The sequence below is a fragment of the Rhagoletis pomonella genome, unplaced genomic scaffold, assembly GCF_013731165.1.
Source record: "Rhagoletis pomonella isolate Grant_MI unplaced genomic scaffold, Rhpom_1.0 Rhpom_scaffold_00001, whole genome shotgun sequence".
NCBI lineage: Eukaryota > Metazoa > Arthropoda > Insecta > Diptera > Tephritidae > Rhagoletis > Rhagoletis pomonella.
In genome coordinates this window covers 33,185,116-33,206,181 of record NW_023458555.1, presented here as the reverse complement: position 1 = coordinate 33,206,181, position 21,066 = coordinate 33,185,116, and the positions used below count along the sequence as shown (strand labels likewise).

Genomic DNA, 21,066 nt, shown 5'->3' with positions numbered 1-21,066 from the left:
TAGGACTTTCTAGAATTCTTTCGTGACTTTTCGTGATCTTTCAAGACTTTTTTGAGATTTTTCGGAAAAATTCAGATCCAAAAATTAAACTTAAATTTTAAATTGGTTTTATTTTATGAATGTCTTAAAACTGAAGAGCAATAGTGATTCTCTGCTCAAACTATCAAGCAGCACTTTTCGGGATGTTTCGTATGATTTTCGGGACCTTTCAGGATTTTTCGAGAGTTTTCTAGATTTTCGTGTTTTGAATTTCGGGATTTTTCGGGACCTTCCAGGAATTTTTTGGGACTTATTAGTATTTTTCGTAGCTTTTAGACCCAAAAATACATTTAAATTTCAAATTTGGTTTTCTATGAGTGGCACAAAAAATTAAAAGTCAGCATTGCTTTTAATTTTACCGTTAATGGCTATTTCGGAACATACCGGGATTTATTCGGCGCTGTATTTTTCGGAACCTTTTGGAATTTTGTCAGCAGTCTTCGGGCTTTATTTTGTGGGATCTTTTGGAATGTTTCTAGAGCTTCTGGGATTGATTCTGGTTTCTTCAATTTTATTATCGGCACGGCTCAGATCCAAAAGCACATTTAAGCCTTATTTTTTTATGAATGAAAAAGAAAGAAAAAATTACCAGCATCTTCTGCTCAAAAAATATAAGGTCCATTTTGCCTTTTTAGAATATTTCGGGATTTTCCGGGTGCTTTTTTCTTGGGACTATTCGATGCTTTTTGGATTTCTATCGGGATTTCCCTTGTTATATTTTTCGGTATTTAACAGATTTTTTTTTTGAACCTTTTAGTCCGGTACCTTTTTTGAAATTTTTGGGATCTATCAAAATCAAAAATAAGTTTTTTTTTGTCTCTTATGAGTCACGTTGTAAAATCCAAGGGCTTGTTAAGTTTTTTAACATTTTGTTTTCATAAAACGCACACTCAGGGCGGTCGTTCCGGAAGAGAAATGGCAGTAAGAATCCAAATGGAATTCTTTATCGAATAATACATATGCATAACGTCAACTATAGCGATAGCATAACGATAACGATAAGTATCGACACCAATAACGATAAATATCGATTGCTAATGAAATGGCGATGATGAGATCGAAAAAAGAAACATCTTACCCTACCAAAAAATAATTATTTATGTATGTATATGCACCTCATCTGACGGACTTTCCAGGTCGTATTCTCACATTATTATTAATTTCAGGTGATTTTTTAAAACAAAGAGTAACTGTTGTAAAAAAAAATATGTTTACACATATTCTGAGCACGCGATTGTATTAACGGAAGTTCTAACTGTTCATAATTGTATTTAATTTTCTCACTTCGGGCAACTAAATAAATATGTATGTATCCACATTAGGGTGTCTCACTGAAAAAAGTTATAAAATTTATTACATTTAAAGACTTCCGCCAAAATACTTCGGAAGAATATTAAGATTTACTTGAGCTAGTTCGATCTGAAACCTCCAAAAATTTTCATTTTCTTATAAATAAAATTAGTTCTTAAAACAAACAAAAAAAAACTAATGGGGCATATTCATAAAATCGACTTTAAAGTGAGTTTGCTTCTTTTTTGACAGATATATCATTGAAAATTATTATGTCAAAAGCCGCAACTAACTTTATAGTCGGCATTATTTTGACCCATTTCTTCAAAAAATCACCTCAGATCAAAGAAGATATTAAGCTTAAAATGCCTGCAGAAAAATGTTTGCACATTTTATCAACGCAATCGAAATAAAACGATTTTTGGAGGCATTTTATAATCGCTTGAGCTCACGCAAATCTTAATGTTTTCCCCAAATGTTATGGCAAAAGTCTTAAAATTTAATAAATTTTATCATTCCAATTTTTTTGTATGGATACTCTCCATCCTAATGTACATACCTAAATACGTGCCCCATTGTAATTTCTATCACATATGCATACCTAACTCTCTCTACACTCATTTATCACTCAGTTTTGACAGGGCTAAGTTATTTTATTTTTAGGCAGAAAAAACAACTCCAAAAACGACAGAAAAATCTCATTTCCCTTCATGGAAATTCAGACTGTTTTTATTTTTTTTCATTATTCCGTATTCTTTAGGGGTATCACATCACTCAGCAAAATTATCGATCTGCCCGTTAGCTCAGACTTTGGAACAGTAAATGGTTTAACAAGCAATATTACGACAAAATTTGCCTCCGAGTGGAAGTATAATAGCTCCGATACACGCCTTCTTAACTTAAAGCTAACACAACCTTCTAAGATATTCATTAAAATCGAAGTCATTTATGCATTCATTGATTGCTAAAGAAGTTAAGAACTTGCCTACTGCTACCAGGTCGAAACGGCTATTAAGCAATGGGTTAGGAGCTCTCTGAAAGCGTCCCAAGCGTTTGAGGTTTATAAAGCAGTACAAATGTAGAGAACAGTGTTTGGACTCCTGAAACTCGATTCAGTAGTAAATCGCTTCCAAAATCGATTCAAAAACAAATTTTCCGGACTAGATTTGCAATTTTTATTTTCGCCTTGATATTAATTTTATGACATAAATATTTTCTATTCATGCAAAAATAAGAACGCGAGGCAATGTAAGCGTAATATGTTACATACTTAGATAGTTTTCAGTTTTTTTCTATAATGTAGAATATATCTAACACACCATTTTTTAAACGGCAATAGGACCTAAGCCTTTTCTACTTTATATAAATTTCTTTCTACACATAGGTACTTTTTAACAACTTATGTAAAGATGGGCAAAACACGTGATTTTCTACGTGACACCTCGCATCATGCTTTTTGACGCTTGAGCGTGCGTAGTTTTGAGAGATAAATCACGTTACTTCCATGATCGTGCGTGACTGAAACTTTGGCTGCCGTGAACTTGCGTGAGTTAGAGTCTCCGTCAATAACGTAATTTGCACATATCGAGCCCTAAACGCCAAAAAGATGTAAGCAACATTTTTTTTACCAAATTTTCTTTTTGATGCAGAAGAAAGACGTACATGACTGCTCGGTGATAGGTTAGGTTAGGTTATGTAAGGTGGCAGCCCCGTGTAACCGGAGCTCACTTAGACAATGTAAGATTGTCCTTTGTGATACCACAATTTGGAAACGGCCCCCTAAACTTTATCGTTAAAAAGCTCCGAGCCGATTATGTATTTACTAATACGGCTGATCTCAATGCCCCAGAGCTCATCGGGGCTTTTTAGAAAGTGAGAGCCAAAGTACTTCAACCTTAGCCTCGCAAACGCTGGGCACCTAAGAAGGTAGTAGTTGTGTTTTCGTATTCTCCAGCAAAAAATATCCAGTAACTTGCCAGTAACCAAATTTCGGAGAGCAAGCCAATATTTAAGTCCTGTATGCAGCTCTCAAGAAAACGGTCAAGAAAAAATTGCCATTATTTCGCGTGTGTGTCCAAGGAATTTTGACATTTTTGATACCTCACAGCCTGTTGCCTCACTCTTTTCTCAAGAAATAATGGAACGGGCATATATTTCTGTTGCAAACCTGGGTTGCCTTGTGCTCTTTTTTCACAAAAAACTTTAGAAAACCGTAGTAGAAAGCGTAGTAAATTTCTTAAGAACTGCGTACTGCCTTAAGGAAATTTGACTCAAGAAAATTTCTTAGCCATTTCTTGTACGTCATTTTATATGGAGTTTTTGCTTTTCTTGAGAGCTGCATACAGGCCTTTACTCACAATGCGTGAAATATGCAAGAAAGTACGAAAACGCAAAACCAGCAAGAAGTTGCTAGTTTTATGAACAGCTGATTAATTTGTTATTTTCCGATGCAATTATCTTAGAAAACTAGTGTTTTCCATTTTATTATATATTTAAATAGGTTGATTTTTTCAATTGCAACTCTAAAAGCACCACAATTTTTTTCTTAATGTGATTTACAATAAGCATCATGCCATCAGCTGTTTTTCTTACTAGCAAATAGTTGCTAGTAAAAATTTATCCAGTAAAAATCCAGTAAAACTTGCAAGTTCAGCTGTCATTTTTGCTCTCTCAATTTCCCCTCTTTTGTTAGTTTCTTGCAAGTTTTTGCGTACGAAAACGACATCCAGTAAAAAACCAGTAAAATTAGTACTGGATTTACGCGAACAGGGGTAGTGTTGAGGTGATTCTACGTCGTCCTCTTCCAGGCAACAGCTCGGTGATAACCTCGACAAAATATTATTTTTAAACAAAAATATGAGCTAGTCATTTTAAAATAGCATTGAATGAATATTGATGTGAATTCTTTCCTATACTCGTATACACACATTTGTAAAAAAAATACTCGTGCGTTCCTCCCAGGCAAGGCGTTTGGCCAAGCTTTTGTAAATAAAGTTTCAATTTGAAAATAAAACGTCCGTGAAAAAACGGTTTTTTCAAAAACCGGAGTGAATCTAGTCTGATTGGAGTAAAGTCCAAACACTGGTAGGGAACGCATTTTTCAAATTCAACGCTAATGACCCACAGCTCCGGTGGGGACATAGTATAAATGAGTAGAAATTTTTTAAAAGTCCCATAAGTTTCAGCGTAATAAACAATACTTTTGATCATCGCCTCGCTGAGGCCCTCAGAATAACTGAATCCAAGGCCTGATTTAGTTCATTTTAATTTTCGGAAATTCGAGGCAACGCCTAGAACATAACTGACAGCAGAAATATGTATGTATGTACTCGTACAAATAAAGGCATTTCCACTTGCTTTATATTTGATAAGCAACAATTAGTGCTAATTATTCGAAAATAATAAACATAACAGAGATGCAAACAAACACATACTTATGTATGTATGTAAGTACATATGTACATATCGTTACCTTAATGTAGAAAGGCCCTAACTCATTTTCTTTCGAAATTCTGTTTAGTAAAAAAGTCGACAGGCTGTTCAGTAGGGGCCTCATAGAATTTAAAAACAGCTACTACATCAATTAATATGTTTCAATGTGTATTAAAAACCAATGTTTTAAGGAATTTGCAATTGAAGAACTTTAGCTTTATAACTACTCTGTAAAGAAACAAAATTGTGAGATAGGGCATTTCTAAAATCAAGTAACGAAATGTAGATGTGATATTAATCAGCTACTAACAAATTTATTTACATGCGACATTTACTTAAATACATAAGTACACATGTACTTGCTGAAACTTAAGATTTTATCTACAATAATTTTTATGACGAGTAGTTCAGTAAAGGTGTTGAACATGTGATCGCGAAATGACACAGCGTTCATTGACGCTGAACGCGCTTTGACGGTTATTTGAGCTTAAGTAACCGTCATCGGGCATAAACCGACTACAAGGATTGTATGACTAAATACTTACTCTGATGTGTGAAGGAATATTTAAGTGACTTGACACTTGAAAAAAGTTTATTCTCGTATTTTATAAAGCTGTTATTTGCAAACCTTATCACATCAGAATACTTAATTTTCAAGGTGTAAAAATACGTCATACCGCTGACATTTTTTTGCAAATAATACTTTTTGTTCTCTTCTTAGTTTAACAGCTAGTTTGTAGAAATAATAAACGCTTTGATAAGATCAACACCGACAGGTCTATGGAAGGTTTCCAGTCCTTTTTGGGTGGCTCTCCGTATGCCAGACACTGCCGGAAGTGGAACCATACTCTCCACGTTGATGGCGACTGGTATCAGTATATAGATGTGGTTATTACTCTGGCTATAAATCGGGCTGACGGTAGCCTAAAATTACTAACGAGGAGGTAGTCCAGTTGTAGCCGACTGCCTGGGTAACGGTCTAGGACTTCGGTCTACACCACTGCTTCGTTGGTCCACTGAGCTGCTGCTTGCTCACCGAAAATAACCTCAACTAGCAAGATGGAACAACGAGGCCGTTGGAGGCATGTCCAGGGCGGTGTCTGGTCGAAAGTAAGCGAACTCTGCATATCGGTTGAACTCCGTTTGGGCGATCGAGAATATTGTGGTTGACTTTTCTCGTTCACCAACAAAACAAAATTAGTCGATTTTTTAACAAAACTATTTTAAGATGAGCCTGGTGATGCAAATCGGACTTCACTCCCGGAACAAGCTGGTGGAGGTCTGTCCTCCTTCTGCTATCCAGTTATATCATATAGAAAGTGAGTTGCCTTCAGCCTCATTTGGCGGATCCATTGGTCATGATAAAGAAGATTTAGTAAAACCAAATACATATGTCCGACGACATAGGACCTCTATCGTCCACCTTCACAAAGAAAGTGTCGTCGACTACTGAGGCGTGGAAGCAAGTTCAGTTTGAACTATAACCAAGGTACAAAGAACTCATACCGGCTCATAGGAAGCCCGCAATAACCACCTTTATCTTTATGGTTGTTAGCGTAGAGCCGGATTTTGTTCTGTTGCCGAAAACCCCTGAGCCAGGCACAGCAACAAACCTTATTTATGGAGCTGAAGTAACTGGTTGACTGTTTTACAGAGACCGGTACCAAAGCTATGGGCATATAGAAAACGTCATATTAGTAAAACGAAGAAATCAACGAAATCAACAATTCTTGCAAGACATGCAGAAAGACCTTTAACGAACTCTATGGAAGAAAAAACAAACCCTTAGGAAGGTCGAAAAGAATCATACGAATAGACTGGGTGCAGTCTAACTCAGAAAGCGTCAGGAGCACAAAGATCAATGGCAGCTCAAAGAGTCACAGGATTCTTACTGAGACCTGATAACTATTCTACTGATTTCAGAGGAAACATCTCTGGATTCGCTTCTAAGCACACCCCCTTTCCGAGACCAACCAACATTATGCCGTAGGAGCCAATCTGAATCATTCACTCACTGGAGACTTGCTTACTAGACCCAGTGTTATATAAGGGCATTACACTCTATAAATCACCAAGTACCGTTCGGATCGCCCCAATTCTGATAAAACAATTATTTAAGCGAAGTTGAGCGCGGCTACAAGTTATGTTTAGGGGAGTATTAGCCCTTAGCTAATAGTTGGAGGATATCGAGGGTGACGTTCATTCCAGGGCAGGGAAGGTAAAAAGATTTCAGATCCATCACTATTTCGTTTTTTCAACTAAAGGTAATGGAGATACTATTAGAGCTCCATAGCAGAGTCGATTGCAGATAGACTCTCAACTACTCAATTCCACTACATATGTATGTACAGAATTTTTTTTGAAAGCTCATATGGAAGAGACATTTTGGGATACTGGAAATCCACCATTGGACTTATTTATCTGGGGCTACGTGAAAAGTGTGGTCTATGCCAATAAGTCCGAGACAATTCCAGAGTTGAAGAACGACATCCTACGCGTTATAAAATGATGTACAGGCCGAACGAGATGGGCATTTAAGGGACATTGCGTTTCATACATTCACAACAGTCTTTCGAGATACAAAAGTCTTTCGTAAGACAATCGACAATTTCGGCAACTATATATATATTATATATATATTGAAAGCTCTTTGAAAGATCTGCTAACGAGAAAGTCTTGACGCTATGCTGTTTGTCTTTTAGCAAAAAAATGGGACCTTCCACCTCAACAGGAATCTACCCGTATTTCACGTTAATAGACTTTAATGATTGTGGACTTCAAATGTTTGTTATTGATCGCCCTTTTTGAGCCATTAGAGCTGTTGGAAATTTTCGAAAAGGCGGCTCAATATGGTAAGCTGAGAAAAATCTAAATCTCGAATCAAAACTCCTGCTAAATAAAATATTTAAGGCCGAAGCATCAGGTTTTGGGCTGAATTTGTTGGTAAATCGTAAATAAATAAATAAATACATAACTGACGTTTCCGAAAAACTGATATGATGGTTGGCTGGATTCAATATGGCCGATCCAAGAAGGCGGATGTTTTCTTTTGAATTTACATAGGGAGTTTTGGGATCGCTGATTGCGAATCTGTAAACATTTTTTAACAATTCAAAATGGCGGCATTTTTAAAAAAAAAGTGTTTTTTGCATTTAGTGGTTTTTAAGGTCGCTATTATGAATCTATAATCAGCTTTTAAAAATTCAAAATGGCGGATCCAATTAGCCGGGCTTATTTTTAAAAAATTTTTGGTTTTCGTGATATTTTGCATGTACATAAGTGTTCTTGGGGTCGCTGATTGCGAATCTATAATTAGTTTCAGTACATTAAGACCGCTTCAACCAAGTAAAAAATTTTTCTGCCACATCAGATCTGCCATTTTTAGTTTTTAAAAAGTGACTATAGAATCGAAATCATAGACCCCAAGAACCCCTACATGCAATATAGCTCGGAAATAAGAAAATGTTTAAAAAATATTTCCTCCGTTAAAGAAAATTAAATTAAATTAAATTATTAACTATTTTAATTTTAGTTAATTATAAGAAAAAAATATAATTGATTTAAATTAAAAGAAATATTTTTTCCTTTTTACAATCATATTCAACAATTTTGTTTTTGTTTTACAATCATATAATCTAACAATTGACAGTGAATTAAAACAAAAGGAAACTTCGTTTTTTTCTAAAAATTAAATTAATTTAAAAAAATTCTTTTTTAAACAATAAAATCTCTAAATTAAAAGGAAAATGAACTTTACAAAAGAAACAAATTAAATAGGTATGCATATATGTTCCTTTTTAGATCAATAAAATATAAAAATTAAAAAAAAAGAAATTAATTTAAAAAAAATTTTGTTTTTGTTATTTTATGGCCTTATAACAACGAGTGTCAAGTTAGCACTACACTTTTCGAAATTGGAAAAGTTAACTACGGCATTAATTGTAGTGTTTTTGTTGTAAATTTGTTGTGGAAAGAAAAAATTTGTAGCTCTCGTTTTTTAATAAAAAATGGTATGTAGTGCTAACTTGACACCATACACCTAGTCGATGGAATTGAGATATTGAAAATGTTATAACGGCATTAATTGTAGCTTTTAACTTTAAAATTTGTTGTGGAAAGAAAAAATTTGTAGCTCTCGTTTTTTAAGAAAAAATGGTATGTAGTGCTAACTTGACACCATACACCTAGTCGATAGAATTGAGATATCCAATATGTTAAAAATTTTTTCTTTCCACAACAAAAAAGCTACAATTGATGCCGTTATAACATTTTCAATATCTCAATTCTGTCGTCAATGGTGCATGGTGTCAAGTTAGCACTACATACTAGATTTTGTTCGAAAAAGGGGCAACTCAATTTTTTCCAGAAAAACGAAAGCGAAATTTTAAAGTTAAAAGCTACAATTAATGCCGTTATAACATTTTCAATATCTCAATTCTATCGACTAGGTGCATGGTGTCAAGTTAGCACTACATACCATTTTTTCTTAAAAAACGAAAGCTACAATTTTTTTCTTTCCACAACAAATTTTAAAGTTAAAAGCTACAATTAATGCCGTTATAACATTTTCAATATCTCAATTCTGTCGTCAATGGTGCATGGTGTCAAGTTAGCACTACATACTAGATTTTGTTCGAAAAAGGGACAACCCAATTTTTTCCAGAAAAACGAAAGCTAGACATTTTTTCTTTCCACAACAAATTTTAAAGTTAAAAGCTACAATTAATGGCATAGTACCATATTGGATATCTCAATTCTATCGACTAGGTGTATGGTGTCAAGTTAGCACTACATACCATTTTTTATTAAAAAACGAGAGCTACAAATTTTTTCTTTCCACAACAAATTTACAACAAAAACACTACAATTAATGCCGTAGTTAACTTTTCCAATTTCGAAAAGTGTAGTGCTAACTTGACACACGTCTTATAACAATTATATTCAACAATTTTTAATGAGCTTGAGGCCGTTTTTAATGAAAAACTTATTGTGGAAAAGCAACAATAATGTGAAAAAATGGTAGAAGTGACAGCTATTTCGGAAATCACCACATTTCCTCATCAGACTTCTTTCAGTAGGATTCGAACCGACGATCCCGCTGACTCAGCCAGTTGCCTATGCACCATGCTAAGTACGCCTTGTAAGTTATCGTTGCTTTTTTCCTCTATTTTCATTTTTGTTATGCCAACACAATCAAGCGCAGCTATTCCGCTGCAATTCACTTGATCATGTGGTTGTTGGTTTTGTTGGTTTTTGCAAATAATTTTATTTTTAGAATGTTTAACTTTTAGGTGTGCTCGTCCTTAAGTTATTTGTTTTTGTTATTCTATGGCCTTATAACAATTATATTCAACAATTTTTAATGAGCTTGAGGCCGTTTTTAATGAAAACCTTATTGTGGAAAATTTTAATTTACAAGGCGAACTTAGCACAGTGCATAGGCAACTGGCTGAGTCAGTGGGATCGTCGGTTCAAAGCCTACTGAAAGAAGTCTGATGAGGAAATGTGGTGATTTCCGAAATAGCTATCACTTCTACCATTTTTTCAAATTATTGTTGATTTTGCACAATAAAATTTCCATTTAAAACGGCCTCGAGCTCATTAAAAATTGTTGAATATAAAAAAATTATTTATATAAAAATAGATAAAAAACCGCTGCCCGAGGACTCAATCCTCGGATCTCTCGAATGGCACGCCAGTGCTTTGCTCATGCTACCATCGCGAATCTTGGAGCAGCGCGAGCGATATGATATACAAGTACATACTTTCTATCAAAAGAGCCTTTCACCATGAAAGTTGGCAAGGGGCTTTTTTTTTGTAAGACTTTCGTGTCAGAATTTTTAAGCTATCTTGCCTACTGTTTTTCAATTGTCTTAAAAAAGACTTTCAACTATCTTCAAACATCACGAAATAATGACAAAAAATTTGTGTTGAGAATAATTGAGAGTTTTTTATACGGTGTTTGCATGAGGCGATTTTACGGGCAACTTTAGAGGCGATTAGTTGAATAGTTCCAACTTCATTGGAAGCGATTAGTTGAGAGGTCGTTCACACCAGGCGATTGTTGCTTTCACCTGAAAGTTGCCTGTAAAATCGCATCATGTAAACAGCGTATTGAAAATGCGGTTGAATAACAAGATATGCTTTTTCGAAAACATATGAATTTGGAATATTAAAAATATATGAAAAAATTTTGCAACTATTAAAAATCAGTGGAAAATCTTTAAAAAAAAAATAGCCTAACACCAAGTCATATCCACACAAACGAAAAATAACGCTTTCCGAAAAATAAAAATATGTATTTATATTTTATAAAAAAACAAAAAAAAAACAATTATAAAAAATGTAGTATGTATACGCACCTCCTTATTGTGTATCTGATAGTTGTAGTTGTAGATAATTTTCGTCAAAATCAGTGGAATCAAGCAAATTGTAACAAAACACTTTAATCAATTGCGAATATACGTAAATAAACGAAGACGAAAATTAATAAAAATGTACACACAAACTGCAAAATACAAAACACAATAACAAAGAAATTAACAAATAACTATGTATGTATGTATGTAGGTGAACGCACAATCACACGCACACCTAAGCGCGCACTATCAAACTAATTTATTATTCAATGTGTATGTAGAACGGAAAATTAGAGGCGCAGAGTCAATAAAAGGCCCAAACGAATTTCCCCCAAAATTGTCGGCGTTTCGAAATCGAATGTTGTGTCGAAGATTTTTTTGTGCTGCGTAGAATTGTAGCGAAAGCGCTGGCGTTTTGTTATTCTAAGGTAGAAATACACATTTTATTTTATTGTGATTATGTATTTTATTTTTCACCTTTTTGCTCTATTTTTTTAGTTCATGTAATTTCGAGCAACACCTTTGATTTGCTTTCGCTTGCACACACTGTTTGCTTTTTTAAATGCTGAATCGATTTTTTATTTACTTCGATTTTTTTTTATTTGCTCTTCAATCACCTTTTCAAAATAAATATTTACACTTTTTATTGTATTTTCACTCCTTTCATTCGATTCTTTATAGCGCGGCATGCATACATACTTTTTTTGTTTAATTTTTTTTTATTTTCCTTTTTTTAATTTTCTATTTTTCTTTGGCCTTTTTCGTTTCGTTAACACACTGTTCTATTTGTTGTGCTGATTTGTAATCAGTTGCTGTTTTGAAAAATTATCGCCGTTTGTATAAATTATTCAAGGGTTTCTTCAAGTATTTAGTTGTTACTTAAATTGTTGATTTGCTGGTCGCGTTGACACTGCAGTTGTTGTTGTTGTTGTTGTTGTAGTCTATGTGCTATGCTGTTATCAGTTGAAAAGCACGTTTATATTTTTTATTGTTTTAGTGGACTGTTTGCTTTATTTATTTTTTATTGCTTTTTTCACTTCATCTGTGATATTTTGTTTAAACAATATTTTATCTATGAAGAATATTTTTGTATAATATAATAAAAAAATATTTTTTTTAACAAATAAAAAAAATTAAAATTTTAATTAAATTTCTGCTTCTAACTTTTTTGGTATTTTTTCATTCGCCTTCCACTGCTTATTGAGTAAAACATTTCTTGGTTTTTTTCTTAATTTGCTTAATTTAAATTTTTTACTTGTTTTTTATTTTATGAAATTGTGCTGATCGTGGAGAAGCTGCGAACGGAAAATATCATGTACTATGTAATATAAATTTAAATTTTCTATGAAATTTCCAAAATTTAGCGCATTAAATTTAAAAAAAAATCGGAGTTCTGAAAATAAAAGTCGGGTTTTTCAAACACCAATTCAGAATTTCCACGTTTTAGTCAAAAATTAAAAAAAAAACGCTACCGCAATACTTGACTAAAAGGAGGAATTTTTTTCACGGAAAACCTTAACCCATTAACTCATACCTAAACTGTTCATTTTTAAGCAATTTTGCAAAAAGAGGGTTAAAATGCTACAGAAAATTTTTAAGCAGCAAATTTTACTAGAGGCCACCGTTAACAAAACCCTCCTGTGACTTAAGAAGGAAAAGTAAATACATACATAGGAGCATTTTCATAGTCAAAATAAAGTTAATTCTAAAGTTGGAATCAGCTTTCTTGATACGTATTCCATTTAAAATTATATTAAATGACTATGAATGCGCCCCAGTGGTGAACTTCCTTTTGGTTGCATTTGTATATCCTAGTAATCCTAGTAGTAGCTCAACAAACCACCGACGTAAAATCGTAGACCGTGTCAGCTGACACGACCTCTCTTATGAGATTCTCGTGTTAATGAAAACTCACCACGACAACTCACGGACGGTAGGTACGGAAGGGCGCTCCGTCGGTGGCTGGTTGAGCTTTGAGGCCCAAAGTGATTTTATAGGAGATTGCATGACAGATGAGTTGGCTAGAAATTGTACCTTAAAGGCACTCTCTTTGGGTAAGGTGAGGGCGTAAGTATTTTTGACTACCTATGGCCTATTTAGTACTCTAGGCTTCCATGTCTAGTGGCTATAGAACATACTCGTGCTGGAACTTTGTGCCTAATACACATACAATATACTTAAAGCACGAGGTGCACGGAGAAGTAAATAACATCCCAATAAACATTTTGAGGAGTGTTCAAAAATTACCTTTGATATCCAATATGAATATCGAATAGAGAACTTACTCATAACCAACCTTATTAGTTTTCCAACATTCATACTATATTGGAGATATACTCGAAATGGGTTCGAAAAAAATAAAAACCATAGTAACAAGAGAGAAAGTGAAATCAGCTCATTCTCGAAGGGAAATATAAGACTATCACACTCTCTCATTACAATTTCAATTCGATAAGGGACTGGATTTTGAATTCATAACGAAGGGGAAAAAACATTGGATAACGAAGGCACAAGGTCTCTCTGGCTTAAGTTGAACCGCAGACGATCAGGGAAGCTTCTTAGGCTTACAGTACTGCCAATTTCGATCTTATTTTGGGTTTTTACTGTACACTGGATTGAAAATTTCAGAACTATAACGATGAATCTGCCTTAAATTAATCGGGTCGCTCTTCCTGGAGTAGTACATTGGTCGTCCATGACACTTCGAAGCATCTAAATATTGTCTTTTACGCTGTCTAGTCTTTGCTAGGTTGCGGTTTAATTATAACAGCCAGTTTCTCAAGGTCTGGTTAACACGAATTGCAGGTTAAACATCGTTATTGAGGTGGGCGACTTTATAACATATAACAGGGAGTCTATAACGTCGAGAACCATGTTTAAACTGTAGTTAGTGTTAACCAGACATTGAGAAGTTGTCCCTAAGACTCATAAGCAGGGTTGCCACTTTGGTAAATTATTACCATTATTATTGGTAGAAAAAATTTGGGTTGGTAAAAGGTAAATTTTTGTTCATTTTGGTAGATTTTTTGTTAAAGTATTTTGTTTGAAAAACAAATAAAACTTTTCCTCCCCGCTTTATTACTCGTTGTTATCTTTATGTTATAAATTTCTTCCATCGACTATAAAACTGCATACCGAAAAATTCAGATTAAAAAACTCGAGATTTAGACGAACATTTTTGTAACTTTTCTAAGTGTTTTATAAAGCTTGAACCCTTGATTTTTATGGGTTTGGTTAAATACCAAACAATATTCTTATACAAAAAATAGCAACAAAATAATAACTTGAACAACATAAAAAAATCACAAAGAGGTTTTTTGAGTACTGTATTTGTGTATAATATATCCAGTTGAAGTTTTTTTCAAATGATGAAGTTTCGTTGTTGCATTTGTTCCAGCACTGTCGCCATCTAAACTCGACAAAAGCCATTTCGAAAGCAATATTCAAGATTAAGACCTTTTTAGAGTCATAGCTTCTATATTTTTTTAGTTGTAAGCGACATATTTTTTTTTTTTTGAAATTTTTGTAGAAATTGTATTTTCTCTACTGATCTATCCAGGCAGTCTCACTAAGGGCCATTTTCTCAAGTAGCTTTTAAAATTGCCCTTCAAACACATTTCTTCAGAACAAAATTTGCACTAGCCTTCAAGATATTGAAATTAAGGGGAACAATATTTTTTGTTTGTTTCTAAAATACAATAAAGGAAGTATTGCTGTCTAAATTCACATAACCAAAAAAAGAACTACAAAAAGGCAGTCGACGTCATACCTCTTATCAGCGGCAAGACGCTGTCGACAGGGTAGCATGTTCACCGGTATATTGCGAAAACAAAGGCGTGAGCAAGCGACGGAGCGAAGAGCAAAAATTCAACGCTGAGCGTGACAGATACGTGGAAAATTTATGTATAGTGGTCAGTGTTGCCAGAACTTTTTGGACGAACCGGCTGAATTGGCAAATAAAACCGGCTAAAAACGGCTAAAATATTTCAACTAAATTTCACAAGTTTTATTTAAATAAATCACGAGTAAAAAGACTATTTCTTGGAGAGAAGTTACAAATTCGAGCCGGAAAAACTTTTGCCATCAAGAATTTGCAATTAGGAAAAACATATGATTGTGGCACATGGTTGGATTTTTTGTCGACGATAATTTGAATAAACAAGTTCGTTAAATTTAAAAATTTACAAACTGGAGCGATTTTAAAATGAAGAATGTAAGTTAACACTTGTTTACTTAATTAATTTAGTTAATTCCAATGATTAGAAAGGTACTCAGCAAAAAAAGTGTATTCTTAATCGGAATGCAATCTCAACCAGAGTAGATATAGTAAACCCGACCAAGAAATTGAAACGTATGTTGAAGAAAGTCGGACTGACAAGATATATACACGTAGGCTCTGTTTTTTGCCCCTCTGAAAAAAATTTTAAAAATTCTATACAAATTTCTTTTGTTTTAAATGCAACCGTGGACACTAGCTGGCAGAAAAACTTGCAAATTTGAGTTCGTACAGAAAATTGCAAGTTTCTCTACATGAGAGAGAATTTGAGAGCATTTTTTCTTACTATCTGATATTTTGAGTGATAATTCTCGCTGGATTTTCAACGAACAAACCTATTGTCTTCCCTACAAGGCCTTTTCAGACTGACCGATTCTCAATACACTCAAGTAGAAACCAATACACATAAAAAACGCTGTAAAAATTTCCCTTAAATTTTAAGGCAGTAAAACAACGACCTTAAGTTAACATCAACCGAGGCCATATGTTGACAAGGGATGCAAAATCACAGTTGCACAAAAGAACTGGTCAGATTTTTCAGAAATCCCTTCAATTCTGATGTAAAATGTGATGCCAAAAGACTGCAGATCTCCCATTTAGATGACCGGTCATATGACCGGCAGATGTCTCGTAGGATTCCCAGAGAGTTTTGCTTTACATAGAAATTTGTGCTCTTTTATTTTCATTTTAACTCACTTCAATGTTGGTTCCTTTAATGCAAGTTGGCATTCGGTTTTTGGAATTTAAATAAGTTCTCAGCAGAAAAGTGTCTTTAAAAAAATACATAAGTGTACATAGTGCTTGAAAATATCGATTTTTCCCTTACCTTACCCTTACCTGGGAGTGGGCAAAAATGATGTTTTGTAATTTAGGCAGAATTGAATATGCACTATCTGGGAAGACAATATCTACTAATAATAATATAACATTATTTATTCTGTTTGTTGGCACTATATCCAAACACAAACGCATCTTAAGTGTCTTAACACTGAAACAATTTCTTATTTTCTAAGTTGGCGAATAAAACTTCACACTTAAAATTAAGACATTTATAACAAACATTTTGTGAAGAAAATCCCTTCTTCGTTTAAAATAAAAATAAACGAAATCGGCCTAATTTCATACAACCCTGCCTGACATGAAAATTTTCTCCACGATAAGGCTAGTAGCCATTTCTAACAGATTTTGGGTCGCTTAGTCAAAAATGGAAACATATATACATATTTGAAATTTAAGAAAACAAGGCGAATAGCAAAATCGGCTAAAAACGGCTATTTTTTTTCTGCAAAACGGCTATTTTTTTTCTGCAAAACGGCTAACAAATCGGCTGCCGGCTAAATCGAAATTTCTCCGGCTGTTTGCTATCGCAACCGGCTAAATCTAGCCGGAAAACGGCTAAAATGGCAACACTGATAGTGGTGCTTACGCAGCACGCAATATCAACAGCTGAGCAATAAAGTGAAACAAAACGAAAGAAGACGAAAAAAAAACATCCAAACAATTCTAAAAACAACCCGACAAAAAAGGAACGAAAACAAAGTCCTACATACAAAAAAACAACAAAACAAAGGGAAGGGTAGTTCTATATGTATGGATGTGCGCCAACTGTCGTGATAGTAACGTTGTGGCATTACAATTGCCCGCGGGGTGTCTGTCCTTTAGTATACACAATACACACTCTTATTTATTTTTATCTCTCTCAGTTGTAGATATTATTTATTTTATTTTTTTTTTGCTGTCACAGGTAAAATCTCCGCTGTGCGACGCAAATGCTATGCGCGTTCGTGGAATATTTTTGTAAGTTTTTTCTCGTTTTTTTTCGTTTTTTTTGTTCTTTTTTCATTTCAGTCTTTGAGAATTTTCCATTTATTCACGCAGCATTTACTTATTATTGCTTGCTGCTGCAATTGTCACTTTACTCGCTTTTCGCTTTCGTTTTATTTCACTTCATTCAAGTTTTGTCTAGGCATTCGATGCTTTAAAATTTTTCGCACTTGTGTGCATTTATTTTCGCTATCATGCGCTTTTTTTCTATCTCGAAAAATGCAAATCAGCTGCAGTAATGTAATGGTTGCTGTTTTCATATATTTTTTTTTTACTTTTATTTAATTTTTTAATGCTTTATTTTCACCCCTTTCGCACTATTCGCACTAACTTCGCACAGTTTTTTCTCTTTTTTTTTGCTCTTTGATTTCGCGTTTTTCTGTCACCGGTCGGTCTATCAACAACATCACTGCGCGTTAGTTGTCTAGGCTGGTTGTTATGTTCACTGGCTTGGTGCCGGTGAGGTGGTGGTGTTGGTGTCACCACTGACACCAAAAACAGCTGTTTGATGTCGCCCAATGACTTTGATTTGTTAGGCGATATTTTTTAGTATCTATTCACAAATTTGCAGCTTTGCGGATTTTGGAATTTTCATGAAGATTTTTTATTTTAGTCACGCATTTGTTTGGCAAAACGCTGCTATTTAACTTTTTATTTATTTGAAAGCGCCATTTTTTTCACATACATATATTCACGTACTTAAAGGTTTTCATATTGCTAAACAATAAAATCTCCATTTTTCGTTAGACGGGGTTTCTTAAAGAAGATAGAAGACGACCGCCCCTTTAGGCTTGCACTTTCCGTAATAACTTTAACTTCTTTTCAGCCAGTCAGAAAACCAATATTCACACCCTCTCTTTCAATCAATGTGACCAGATTATCGCAAAAAATGAAGCTCAATTGATTTTAGAAAAAGGGTTGGAAAATGTTAGGGCCAGTGAAAAAAAATCTAAAAAAAGCAGCTCTACAAATTCAAGTGATCTGTCCTCATTCAATAAATTTGTTCACTCAAAACTTTCCTGTCGGCCTTTTCTGATCTCTTACTTTTTACTATTTTTTTTTTTGTGGACGTTTCAGGCCTTCAAATTCGGCTTCTTTGAAAAGGGAAAATTTCCACGGAATATATGTATATAATGATGACGCAGTACCCATTTTGACTTTGTTTCAGACACACCGCGACCGCGCTCTTCCTTCATTTCACATCTGTGTCTTTCAAAACTCCTCATCTGCTTCCGAATAACGGAGCTACTGGAAGATCTTCTATAAACTACATCATACAAGGTGACTACAAGTTTTTATTAATAAAAGCTCCTTATTTTGCCGACTGGTCTTATGATAGAGCTAGGTTAGCTGAGTTAGGTTAGGAGGGCGTGTACTGTACTTTCACTCGGAGACAGAATTATCCATAGGAGGAGACACGTACCTATAATTGAAAGAGTAGCTTTAAGTCATTAATTACTATCCCTGATGAAGCCGAGGAGATCCAACAGTTTCACCTCCGCTACCTCGCCCAGTCTGTTGAAGAAGCGTGAACCCAACTGGTTGAGTCGCTTCGTCTCTAGACCTGAAAATCTACACAGATAGTGGTTAATTGACTATTCGTCATCTTCATCATGGCAGCCTCTGCAGATAGTACTTGTTGGTATACGCTACCGTTGAAGCATTGGTGCTACAGCAAAGTGCCCTGTGATGACACCGGTAAGGACTCTAACTGCAGATCTTTTGAGTTTCAGTAGGTCTCCTATCTTTTGCCTACTAAGCCGCACACAGTCTTCCCGTTTGTTCCACAAGTCATTCGTCACAGCCACGGTACATTCATCAATTTTCCTAACGTGATCACTAAACGGTAATAGTACGGAGCTATCCTCTTCTTCTATTGGCATCTCTGATCCGTTTCTAACCATCTCCTCAACCGACTCATTCCCTTCAATATTGCTATGTCGGGGAACCCAGCATAGAGTGACGTTGATATGGCTCAGTGACGCCAACGTGGTGCGACATTTCCATACAATTTCGCTCGGTAGACGAAGCGACCGGTTGATGTGCAGGTCCTCCGAGTAGACACCGGCTCCGATTCCTTGTTCTATCTTTGAATCGTCAGTGTAGATGGATATACACCCCTCCACTACTCGCAGTCCTGCATCCCATTCTTATCTGGTCGGGAACCGAATGGGTATCATCGTATTGAAGGCCAAAATAGGCCTAATGTAATTATTACTGGCTTCAATGTCAGCTTTAATTCCTTTAGCCGCCCCCTTTTTATTTTATTTAAGAAAATTACAGAGCTATGTTGTGTAAGAATTTATCTCAAATTTAAATTTCTAAAACTTAATCTCATTAGTCAAACATTTCGGTGTGGGATATGTGGATAGTTCTCTGTAAAATTGCTTAACATTTCTATACAAAAGTCTTTTTTCTCAAAGTACTCAAAACGTGAAATTTACTAATAAAAAAGGCACCATTAAAAACCCCGAAGCTGGACCCAAAATACCGAAACTAAAACAAAAATAGAATTACTGAATACAGCCACAAAAAGGCTAACCTGGTCACACTGCTTGTAATATCTTCTTACACTTCTTATTCTTAGTGTTAGGTAACTATACTAAATTATGATAATAAATGTCCTTCGATGCGGGGCCCTTCCGTTCAAGAGTAAACCATAGGTGGCTAGTGGCGCTCTCACTCTGTGTCCAACTTAAGGTCATTTCAATAACACCCTTTCTCGAAAACGTCAAATTCTTTCCTTCCTCATAGACGTCGCACTTTTAGGCAGTGTGCTTCTTTAACGTAAGCTCTACTACATGAAGCACGATAAAGAAGTATGACAGCCTAAACCTTATTCGGCTTCGACCAATCCGCGAAAAAGTTCACAGCTCCCTTCCAACGGCCACCTCATCTAACACACACATCCCTTGAGACACTTCACAGACGCAGTGATTCGTATAATCAAGGAGGTAATCGGAACTTTCATGAATTTTAGAGTGTCCAGACGCTGAGTCTTTTAGGCAACAAGTTTCCCTCGACCTGATCGCAGCCCGGGGTATACACTACCGCGTCGACAGCAGCGAAATTTTACTAAAAATCATTAGCCCGCAACATTAGCAATTTGGTTGCCGCCATTCTGTTCAACAGCGGATTGTTCAAATTGATACAGCTCACGTAAATCTTAATATTTTTCCAAAATATTTTGGCATAAGTCTTAAAATATAATAAATTACGTAACTAGAGGAGTAGGAAAAACAGTAAAGTTTTTCTTTTGTATGGAGAGTAGACACATCCTAACGTACAACATGCATTAGAGCGTACAAGCCTAATATTTTTTATTTATTTATTTATTTATTGAGAGGCAATTTACAGTCGGATCTTAAAGCACGATGTTCTTTTCTCGAGGAGACACTTTTTTACTTCAAAGTTCATTGACCTCAGGTACCCCGTTCGAATACTTGCCCACCAGAACTCCGTTCCTACCACCCTAATGTCAGTGAATTAAAGCTCATCAAAAAGCATTAAACTTAAAAAAATTGTTGTGCCCTACTGTAGTATGTAAGAGTCACCGAAAAATGCAAAGAGACCTATGTTCGGTAAAAAAAATTTCGAAATTGCCTTTTGCCTCGTATTTAGGTGTATGACGACCTTTTTTCTGGTACGGTCTAATATACATACAAATATATAGCGATTCTTTTTTGTGTATTTAAACTGACAATTTTATTTACATAAATTACAATTTTTGAGCCTTTTTTTCTTAATGAATTTAAACAATTTTTTTTCGAAACAAGTTATGTACAGTGCCGGACAAAAGTATTGGCACCGAGAAGTTTTCGCAATATCTGCAAAGTTTTTTTATTC

At 34.9% G+C, this 21,066-nt stretch overlaps 1 protein-coding gene across 1 annotated transcript in view; it reads right to left on the bottom strand.

Annotated features, from left to right (window-relative positions):
* Positions 1-21,066, bottom strand: part of LOC118742948 — a gene marked incomplete in the record, with an annotated part of 403,480 nt that overhangs the window by 347,289 nt on the left and 35,125 nt on the right.